The following is a 10734-nucleotide window of genomic DNA, read 5'->3' as shown; positions in this document are numbered from 1 at the left end:
AATTTAGATTTTCAGTACAAATCGGCAATTTCATACTTTAACCCCTAATAGTTTATTTGTAATCGGCCGCCAGGCCATAAGCGAATCTTTTGAACGAGAGAAGACGTTTTTGGTGGAGCGGCCAGTGCCGCACCTCCCAACAATAGAACATGGCCTCGCTTAAGCCGTTTGACCATAGTTGATGGATCTGGAAGTTCCGCGATGAGTGGGTTCGGGTGGCAGGACAGTCGTTCTTTGTGTTTAGTTTTATGTCGGTCGATCTCAGTAGATGCCGATATCAAGTTTAGATGATCGTGGATCTCTTCATTACGAGTGAACCAAGTGGCATTGACTATTGCCCTCGGGATACAATTCTGCACTCGTTGGAGACAAAGTATATTACTCTTACTAGCCACATCCGCAGCTGAATACCGTATGTCCAAATGGGTTTTAAGACTGCGTTGTAGATTAGAAGTTTGTTGTCTATTGATAATGCTGCATTTCTTCTCATAAGCCAATGAAGGTTACGATATTTGAGATTGCTTCATCTCTTTTTCGTTTTATGTGATGCTTCCATGGGAGATGTCTGTCCAAGTGAAAACCAAGATACTTCACACAATCAGAATGTGGCAATGTTTCATTACCAATGCAAATGTGATATAATGAGATTTGGTGGCACTGGCCTTGCATGAATAACATAGTATACATTAATTTTAAAAGCTATAAATTAATAGCGACGTATGTATACACTGAATTGAAATTTACGAATAGTAATCCTACAGTTGCCTCATAGTTACGTCGAAAGTAGATGCGTTCGTATTTATTTAATAGCTTTTATTGTGTAATCCGACAATTTGAATTATTAATAGACAACCGAGAAATAAATAATTCAGTGATGGCTAGCGAATGGATTAGAGACATCGATTTTCTAATGTATATTTTACATATAAAGTTAAAATGGCTGGACAGGGCATTATCTGGACTTTATGTGTCCTTTTTTTTAGGTAATATACAGTCGGTAAACGAATTAGATTTTTTTTTATTGATTAGGGGATCTTACAGTTGCTATTTTTACAAAATGGATTTAAATTTCGAGCCAATTAAAAATTACATCATATGACTTAATTATCAACAACCCTTTGTTTATATGTCCCTCTGGACACAGGTCTCCACTCAGGCGTGGTTTTTGGGCCAACGCGGGTTGAGAACTTCACAAGTTTTCCGAGGGTTGTGAACCTTCTTCGACTTGTAGATTCCATCACGATATTTTTCCTTTACCGAAAACCTCGTGGTAAATTTCAAATTAAATTTCGCACATAAATTCCGAGAAACTCAGAGGTGAGGCCGGATTCGTGCATTCCGGTTTGGAAGGGTTAGGGTGCTAGTGAAATTACAGGTACATGGAACTTGTCAACTTATGTATCAGAGTGACGGGTGCAGTGACAGTGCCCCTCAGATCTTTGCGATATAAAGCTCTGAGTGGCACTGCAACTGTTATGAATAGACGTGTAGCTAGCCATCAGGCGCACGACTTGTTCGTCCCGTCACTTAATAACATTAAAAAAAAATCGGTGCAATCAGGCGCACCTACGAGAACTAAACAATCGCAATATCAGAAGTTAAAAAGTTATTAGTCATAAGAGTTTTATTTACTGAACGCTAGTGTAAAAAAGGTTTAACTAATAATCTGGTCTATGGTCTATAACATTCCAAATCTGTACACAAAGATCAAACAGATGAGACTTGTAAGCAGCCACTTGCTTTTTAAGGCCTCGTGACCTTACGTGATCTCACAGATCGTGTTTAACGGATCACGTAATTAGATTTCTAAAGTTCTACGCATTATTTGTATTATATTATTTGATTTTAAAATCTGTATTTAATCGTGTAAAAACGTATTTTATTTACCTCGACATTTCGGACGTGTTGCAATGGGACGCTTACCTTTAGCCCCTTCGAGACCATGACTGTTGCAAAATGTCGAAGTTGAACGATGCTAACCTCCTTCATCACCATCCCTCCTTTTTATCACTCCCTACTAAACAATCCCGACAACCAAAAGAGCCTGTAAACGTATATCTAGATATAACATTTAAAAACAGTAAATCATGTGAAGCTTGAGTTTTACTTGAGAGTCATTTATGAGCACGTCCTCTCGCCTTGAGAGGACTTCTCGTTTAATAATAGCGGAAACAAAAGGGGATTCGGGAACGATTCAAAATTTTAAAAGTAAGTGACCAGGAATCAGTAAGCAGGGTAATAAAAGGAACCAGTAAAAGAGTTTTCGTAGCAGAGCTCCGCGTGGAAGAGTTCGTCCAGGGAAGTACTGCCACCTTACCTATTTCTGTCGTCAAGGGTTACTGTGAGCATTACTGCGTTCTGCTTTTCAAGGGTAAGGGTGCTGGTGAAATTATAGGCACATGGGACTTGCCAACTTGTCGTCTTATGTCCACTGTGCCCGTTACCCTAGTAATGGGCGCAGTGGCTGGCTAACATCTTTGCGATTTAAAGCACTTGGTACTATAAAAAAAAAAGTCATCACAAGGTGAATACAATTTGTTTAGACACGATTAAGTCCCGATTTTAAAATCAAATAAAGTGTAAAAATGGTGAAAGTTTGAAATAATGTATTGTATTTATGTTTCTTACGAAATTTAATTAAAAAGGCAAAATTCAGATTTTCTATTACTAAATTATCAAAATTACTGCCATTCACTGAAAACTTACCGTCTATTGAAATACGCAAAGCAATCTTTCAAAGTAAGTCTTCATCGTGAAACCTCAGTGAAGTTGATATTTTCTAACCTTCCCCCGTTCACAAGCGACAAATCAACTTAGTCTATTATTGGATTTCACTCGACTTTTGATAAATAAGTCATGTCTTGTATGGCAAACTTTTACTCAGTTATATACGTGTATTTTTAAAGCTCTCTGCTAATACTGCAAAGTGGAAAGGATAGCAGTGTTCTCAACATTAAATTTTATTTTTTTTATAAAATTATATCTAAGCAATTTCACAAAATTACAATGTTCTTTTACTACAAAGACTGTGAGCACAGACCATATAAATTTACTTCCGTGACTGTGACTAAAGTTAATTCATGCCTAGATGTACATGATTTCAACAAAAGCTACCGATAAATAAGTAATAATAGTAATAATAACGCACACACACAACATAGCCCCGCACTAGGGAAACTCTGTGTCGCGGGTGCCATGGACACACACATAAACAACCACAAAAATTGTTCGACCATCGAATAGCTTTTTAATAGCACATGTACTTATTTTTTCAGTCTATACCAATTATTACGTACTTGAATTATAGACCTAGTGGCATGGAGCCTCGAATACAAATTACTGAGTGAACAGTATCTGAAATTACGTCAGGTAAACATAAGGCATTTTCAAGGCAGAGAGAGTTTAATCTTTTAGTGAGACGTACATTATTAACGATATAGGTAGTGCCCTTAGGGAGGCACGGACTTCTATGTATAAGACTTTGTGATAACTGAGAGAAAATACTGTAATAATATAACGTAGATGCTGACGAGAATATCGAGTTCTAAAGTTTTCGCGAATGTTATACATTGGAAATGAAACTTTTTTTGGGTGTAAGAGCTATGCCACACGAACGTTGCAAGTGCATTGCGTGTCGTCGCAATGCTATGATTTCAACGCTCTGAGTGCTACATGAGCAATGCGGTGTCGCACCATAACGCCGTTTACTTACGCATCGCAGTACCTTCCCTTTGTGCATCGTGTGGCATCGCTTCAAATCGCGTGTATATTTTTTTATCATAAAACAAATCGAATTATATTTTTTTAATATGTATATTATAGCACTTATAAATTATATGTATATATTGCACGTTGAAACGAATGCCCGCCATTAAAGGATAATAATCTCTTTCCATTTATTGAAAAACGATTTTTTTATTTACTGACTAATATTATACATAGTAGTACTATTATATTATATAGATAATATATTATATTATACGATAGTAGTTTCCACGCTGTATATGTATTTTGTGTAGCATTTATAGTTTTAATCAATGTATTATTTGCAAGTGTAAGAATAACAAGCTTTGTTTCGATGTAATTGGGATCATACAGAGTAAAGAACGCCGTTGCTACGCAGAGATCAATTGAACAACGAATTTGAGAAATATTTTTTTTTATTGGTTCTGGTCTGGGTATCCTGGGAAGTACGCCAGAGTGAATTAGGAGCAGAAGAGCTCCTTGTAAAAGAATTCGTCCAGGGTAGAAGTACTAGTAGCAAGTAGTAGGCAAGAAGTACTGCCATCTTACCTAGGAGGAACTCTTTCACAAGGAGCTCTACTGCTACTAAATCTAACCTGACGGCAAAAGGCGTGGTCCTAAATTTCACTTTGTTTATATTCAAGAAATGAAACAAAAGAAAAACACATTGACAATTTAGATGCTAGGACTGCGATTCCATAATTTTTTAAATATGATTTTGTGGAAACAAGCACTGGAACTTTGTAGACATAGTATTTGAAAGTCATGTGAACATGTAGATGATTAAGAATATTTGCTGCTGAAGATATAGTTATGATCTAAGACCTTCCCCCTACTTCCATATCTAATCTGTTCAGTCTTGGAACGCCGCCAAAGCACAGATTAACGTCCCCCATTGACATACCCTTGAGACGAGTTGCCGAGTCAAAGTTACAATCCGCCTTGCCTTAATAAGTTGATTCGATTTTGCCAAAATTAATAATATTAGCCGAATATCTACAAAATTAGTATTGCGCAAAATTTCTTGAATAATAAGGCATTTTATGAAGGTTGTTTGTTCTAACTTTCAATTTCGATTCTGAATTAATGAAGTTTTGCTGACAAAGAAATTTACGTAGTTGTCGTGAACGCTAATTATATTGAAATTATTTACTTTCTTACTTACATAGTTCACTGTTTAATAAGTAGGTAAATAGGAGAAAGATTTAATAATTACACATGTTTGCCTTATCTGATTGACTTAACACAAAACCTATTCCAGCATAATCAGAATGAGGTTACCACTTCGCTCTCTCTTTCACTTTAAGGAATAAAATTTATTTTAAACAACATTGTTGTCCATCAATTGGATCATATGAACTTCAAAACTAAATTAGTACATTTTACGGTAACTAGACAATAAGTAACACCGACGGCAATCTGCTACAGTTCTTCAATTAAGACACTTTTTGCATTCAAAAAATAATCCTTTTAATCGTACTTTTATCAATTACTTTTTTAAATATATAATATCGAGTGACGGGACGAACAGATCGTGGGCCTGATGGTAAGTTACACGCCTGTCCATAACAGTTGCAGTGCCACTCAGAGCTTTAAGTCGCAAAGATTTGAGGGGCACTGCCACAGCGGTCGTCACCCTGAGACATATGTTGACAAGTCCCATGTCAAAACCGGAATGCAGTAATGCGGACATTATGCTTGGCGGCAGAAATAGGTAAGGTGGCAGTACTACCCTGGACGAACCCTTTCACAAGAAGCTCTACTGGTACTAAAAAAATATTACATTAATAGATAAATTCAGAAATTAAATTGTCATTATGGCGAACATGTGAGTATGCTTATTCATTTCCAGCAATCGCAGATGTTTTTGAAAAATTATTTTTAAACGCGTCTATAGAAACGCCGTTACTGCTTCTGAACTTATCGATTACGTTGTCACTGTCTCTACAATGTCCACTGTCAGATATGGGGTGGTTTCTTACCTAACCAGGAACCACGCAGTACAAGATATTATGTTTACCAAATGACAATTTATACAGTTTTTATTATCACAATACGAATTTTCAAACCGTTCTTGCTTTAGTACGAAAGCAACAAGTAACTCTGACCCAAAGGTTTTGTTAGGTCGTAGCGATAATTCTATTATGGCCCTCGTACCTGTCGTACCTTAAAAATAGGGGTATATGTTTGCTCTAGTTAGTAGGCTATTTGCTACATTTTACTCTTTTAACGGGAGTAATGTTCTCATTGATTTTTATATAAATTCATTACGAGTAGTATATGGTAAAATAAAAAAAAGGTTTGTTCATCAAAGATCAAAATGTTTCATCAAAGTATGTTCTGTTTGAAATGAATAAAACTGTTGATATTTTTAATTTAATTAAAGCACAATATGCAGTGAGCTTTCCGACAACTTTTTCTCTTGTTTATATATTTCTGTTAATTATATATTAACAATAGTTTATATAAGCCATTAACTACCAAAAGATCTTAAACATGTGCTCATAGACAAATTTGTACGCTGTCTCAGAAATATTTTAGGATCTTTACACATAATTCATCTTAAACTAATAAATAAACAATAAACTTACATATGTAACGGTTTAAATTATTTACAGAACTAAACTCGGAAGCTCGATGGTTGCAGTACACCGTCACAACACGTTCGTCACTTCACTCGGCCACTCTACTTAAAATTTTATTTTATTCTATGTACAGTGCGTGAGTTTGACTGTGAGAGAGCGCGCGAAACGTGCTTCCCCGTCGACGATGGCGCTTGCACTGCTCCAGAGCTCTCCTGGCTTTCCCCTCTATCCCCCCACCCACCTACCTGTTACAGGTAACATCCAGAACTAAGTAGCTGCTATTGATGGGCAAAATCGAATTGATTCCCGCGATACTTATGTGTGGTTAACAGCTTCATTTGGGTTTTTAGGTACTATGTAAAATAACTATACAGCATAACAATAGCCTTTGTTGTCGACCGTAGCTTTTGTTTTCCATTATTTTTATTTTTGGTGCGGGGAAATGTATTTAAAGCTCTTTTTTGATGGTTTTTAAATAAAAGTAGTCGTTTTTCTTAATAATTTGAATGGAATGCCCAAAGCAGGGCTGGGCAGTATTTGAATTACTTGTAATTGAAATACGTATTTAAAATACAAATACGTATTTTGTATTTGTATTTCAATTACTCCCTAAAAATGTATTTTGTAATTGGTATTTCAAATGTCTGACCGTAATGTATTTTGTAACTTGTGTATCAAATAATTTATTTGTGAAATATATTTCAACAAAATACTTTTTTTTGTATAAAATGTGTGTAAAATGGAACGTTTGAAAATTGAGCTTCTATGGATATGAAATACTCGTATTCAATGCAGTAGAAGCACATTTGCAGATGGCAACAGTGCATGGTAATGTCAAAGCTGTCAAAGTCATCTTTTCGCGATTATAACTTGAGTAGTCTAAGGGTTATAATGGCATTGTGAATTTGTGATTTTAGTGAACCATCTTTCTAATTTATGTTGTGAACTTGTTATGAATGGCATTTACACGTATATAAAGTATTCGTCTTGTATGGGAATATTAATAATAATTATACGTACTTCCTGCTCTGTAGTATGGTTGTATTGATTGGTTTAACAGATTTTTTTTCTGGTAAAACTGAATAATTTAAAACTTCTTTTTTAAGATATGTATTGTGGAAGGAAAAAAACTTTGAAGGAAATTGTTGGTTTCCACATGTCGCGACAGGTATACTAATAAAGTATTTTGACATTTCTATTTATATTTTGTATTTTAAATGTACCCCAAGAAAGTATTAGGTATTTCCTATTTTAAAAACATATAAGGAAGTATTTTGTAATTTGTATTTCAATTCAGACGTAGCATGTATTTTGCCCAGCCCTGGCCCAAAGTAAACGTCAGATAAGAATCCGAACTAGGTAATTAGATAAAAGCCGTCGACATCATAAAAGTATTAAGGACGCATTATATGAATGTGCCTGAAATATAAAAAAAACCGGCCTATAAATTCAAATCTTTCATTTTTACTAAGTACTAAATAAAGGACGTTAAAACAAACAAAATAACAAAGGCCGAAATGTACATGAGCAATGTTATAGGGCAATTTCACTTGGTAATGAGGATAGAAAGTGAAAACATACCCCTTATTCATCCCTAAAGCAGGAAAGGACTGTGTAAGACAAAAAGATATTTTCCCTTGGGTCCGAAGGTACCCAAAGAAATTTGGTTGACTCAAACCTCCTGAACCATATAAAAAAGTTTAAATTAGAACCCACTTCTGGGTTTCAAGTGGGACTTTTATATTAAGGTTATAATTTATTAGCTGACATCCTTTTAAGGGCATGCACAGTAAACGATAAGAAATAACTTTTGTCATTAAAACTCCTCTGTAATTTGGAAAAAAAAGCCATTTCAAAGCCATATTTATGTGGAGTAGGTTACTACCTACGCCAAAAAATCTGCAGTTCCGTAATAAAAGCTCCTGCATTTACGAGTTTTTTTTGCAATCTTTTTTGTGATTCTGGACGTCTCCTTAGCAACATTTGTTTCGTTTCATAATCTGAACATACACTTAAAAGGGTGTCAACTAATAAATAAGAGCCTTAGGCAAATAAGGCAAACACATCGCCCTGCTGGGTATAACTGACCGGATGACGGAGTTGCGGACGCTGCATGGGCTCGTTTTCTTTTGTTTAGCTGATTATATGAAAATGACTTGGAAACGACTTTAGTAGCATTAGAACTCTTTCTGATAGAGTTTCTCAAGGGCAGTACTGCTACCTAACCTATTTCAGCCGTCAAGCAGTAATGTGAATAAATTACAGGCACATGGGACTTTGGCAGTACTTTTGGCAGATGGGCGCAGTGGCGGTGTCCCTCAGGTCTTTACGATATTTATATCTGTATATACACGTCACTGCAACTGTTATGGACAGGCGCGTCGTTTATTACCAGGCATAAAACTATTTCACCCTATCACTTGGTATCATAAAAAATAGGCTTGGAAGAAATTTCATTGTCAAGGTGTGAATACAGGTGAGCAATACCTTATTTTTAACGAAATCAGAAAAAGTTGAGGTTCTTATTTCCTATAATTTAATTATTTTTAAGAAAATATTAACAATGGGCAACAATTTTAACAACAACACACAATAATTTAACAAACGTACTACCGAGACATGAAAACATTCAAGTTTGAGAAACGAAGCACGAATGATATCAATGATACAACAAAAATGAGGCCAAAAAAATGTTTTTGATCCCAATTGTGTGTTACCAGTGTTAAAAAAATTATTTTTGATTTTAAAGGTGGTCTTTTATTATTATTATTGTTGTATTAAACGAATTTAAATAAAAACATAAATTGCAAAATGTGAATTATTTGAAGTTCTTAACGTTTATTAACAGAAAAATAGAAAACTACCGTTTAAATATATTTTTTGCTTGGTTGTCAACCTTTTTTTCAACATTTAAAAAATGTAATTATGTTTCATAATACAGGCTGGTCTATTAGAAAATTTGGACCCTCTACCCTTCCTTTCCAATGTTTAAAATATCATGGCGAGTATTTGACATTTGATATTTATGACTGTTTTCCTTTACAAGACTCTTTAAAAAGTATTGCAATAAATGTTTCAACTTATAAGTAGGAATTAGTTTAAAACTAAAAGTTACTCTGCACAAAAGCCTATTTCATTCTCAGACTCACCATTTCAACTTTTTAAATAATACAAAAATTTAATATAATACCTACCAAGCGACGGGACGAACAAGTCGTGCACCTGGTGGTAAGCGATACCCTTATCCATAACAGTTGCAGTGTCGCTCAGAGCTCTAAATTGCAAAGATCGAAGGGGCACTGCCACTGCGCCTGCCACCCTGAGACATAAGATGACAAGTCCCTTGTACTTGTACTTTCAGCAGCACCCCTACCCGTTGAAACTGGAACGCAGTAATTCTCACATTAGTGCTTGGCTGCAGAATTGGTAAGGTAGGAAATAGGTAGATTGCAATATTTATAAACTCTTCGACGTGGAGTTGTATTGCTACTAAAACTGAACTTATAAGGTTGCAAAACCATATTACAATGGTGGACTGTGAACTTATTACATAAATATTGTTTTCAACGACGAATCAAATAGGTAATCGGTTTTGAAATTATTTTATAGCTATAAACTGTGTAAGTACCTGGAATAAATAACAAAAGTACTTTGCATTCAAGAAGAGAGTCTAAAGAAGGGATTGTTTTTTAAGAATCACGGCCTCTATGGAGGGTGACATTAAACATTCCACACTCTCTTCGTGTAAGTGTCTCTTGGTAGAAAAATGGCTAGGGTTCTATTCTCAAAATTAGGTCAATGGCAATATCGAAGGGAACGAAAATTTGAGTTAGGCGAAAAGTTAAGGTTAAAAAGTGAAAGTTTAATGTCTCTCCTTGAAAATGTTAACTAGACAAAACTAAAATATTAAATAGCAATATTCGATAGGAATAATTTTAGGAAATCTTACAGAAGTGTCATGGTAGCCTAAAGGTTTGACCTACCGCTTCTCAACCAGAGCCCGTGGGTTCGAATCCAATCTCACACTTTTAAGTTTTTGTTTTTTTTTTAAGTTTTGCGAAATTTAATTTGAAATTTAACATAATTATAAAACCAGCAGATCGAAGATTTTTCTCAACCTCTCCGAGAGAGGAGACCCGTGCTCAAAAGTGTGTTGATGATGATGATGACATAGCTGCGGACATCAGCATAGTAGATTTGTACTTTTTTTATGTAAAGAAGGAAGCAAACGAGCCACTTGATGGGAGGTGGGAATGATGCCCTTGGACATTTGAAACATCAGATGAGCTGCCAATGCGTTGCCAGTCTTTGCTCAGCCCAGTAAACTCGCTTTTACAATACTACTTAGTAGTACTTTACAATCTCAGTCGAAAACAATTCAAATTTAGTGATTGTATGGTTAATT

General features: G+C 35.3%; 1 long non-coding RNA gene across 1 annotated transcript in view; it reads right to left on the bottom strand.

Annotated features, from left to right (window-relative positions):
* Nucleotides 1–6514, bottom strand: part of LOC113233879 — a 118109-nt gene extending 111595 nt beyond the window's left edge. The window contains exon 1 of the long non-coding RNA XR_003310758.1: nucleotides 6336–6514. This is a non-coding gene — a long non-coding RNA (uncharacterized LOC113233879). The remainder of the gene's footprint in view (nucleotides 1–6335) is intronic.
* Nucleotides 6515–10734: the final 4220 nt, after the last annotated feature.

The sequence above is a fragment of the Hyposmocoma kahamanoa genome, unplaced genomic scaffold, assembly GCF_003589595.1.
Source record: "Hyposmocoma kahamanoa isolate Upper Pololo Valley unplaced genomic scaffold, ASM358959v1 80, whole genome shotgun sequence".
NCBI classification, from domain to species: Eukaryota; Metazoa; Arthropoda; class Insecta; order Lepidoptera; family Cosmopterigidae; genus Hyposmocoma; species Hyposmocoma kahamanoa.
The sequence above is the reverse complement of the archived record's forward strand: the minus strand, read 5'-3'. Positions and strand labels throughout refer to the sequence as shown.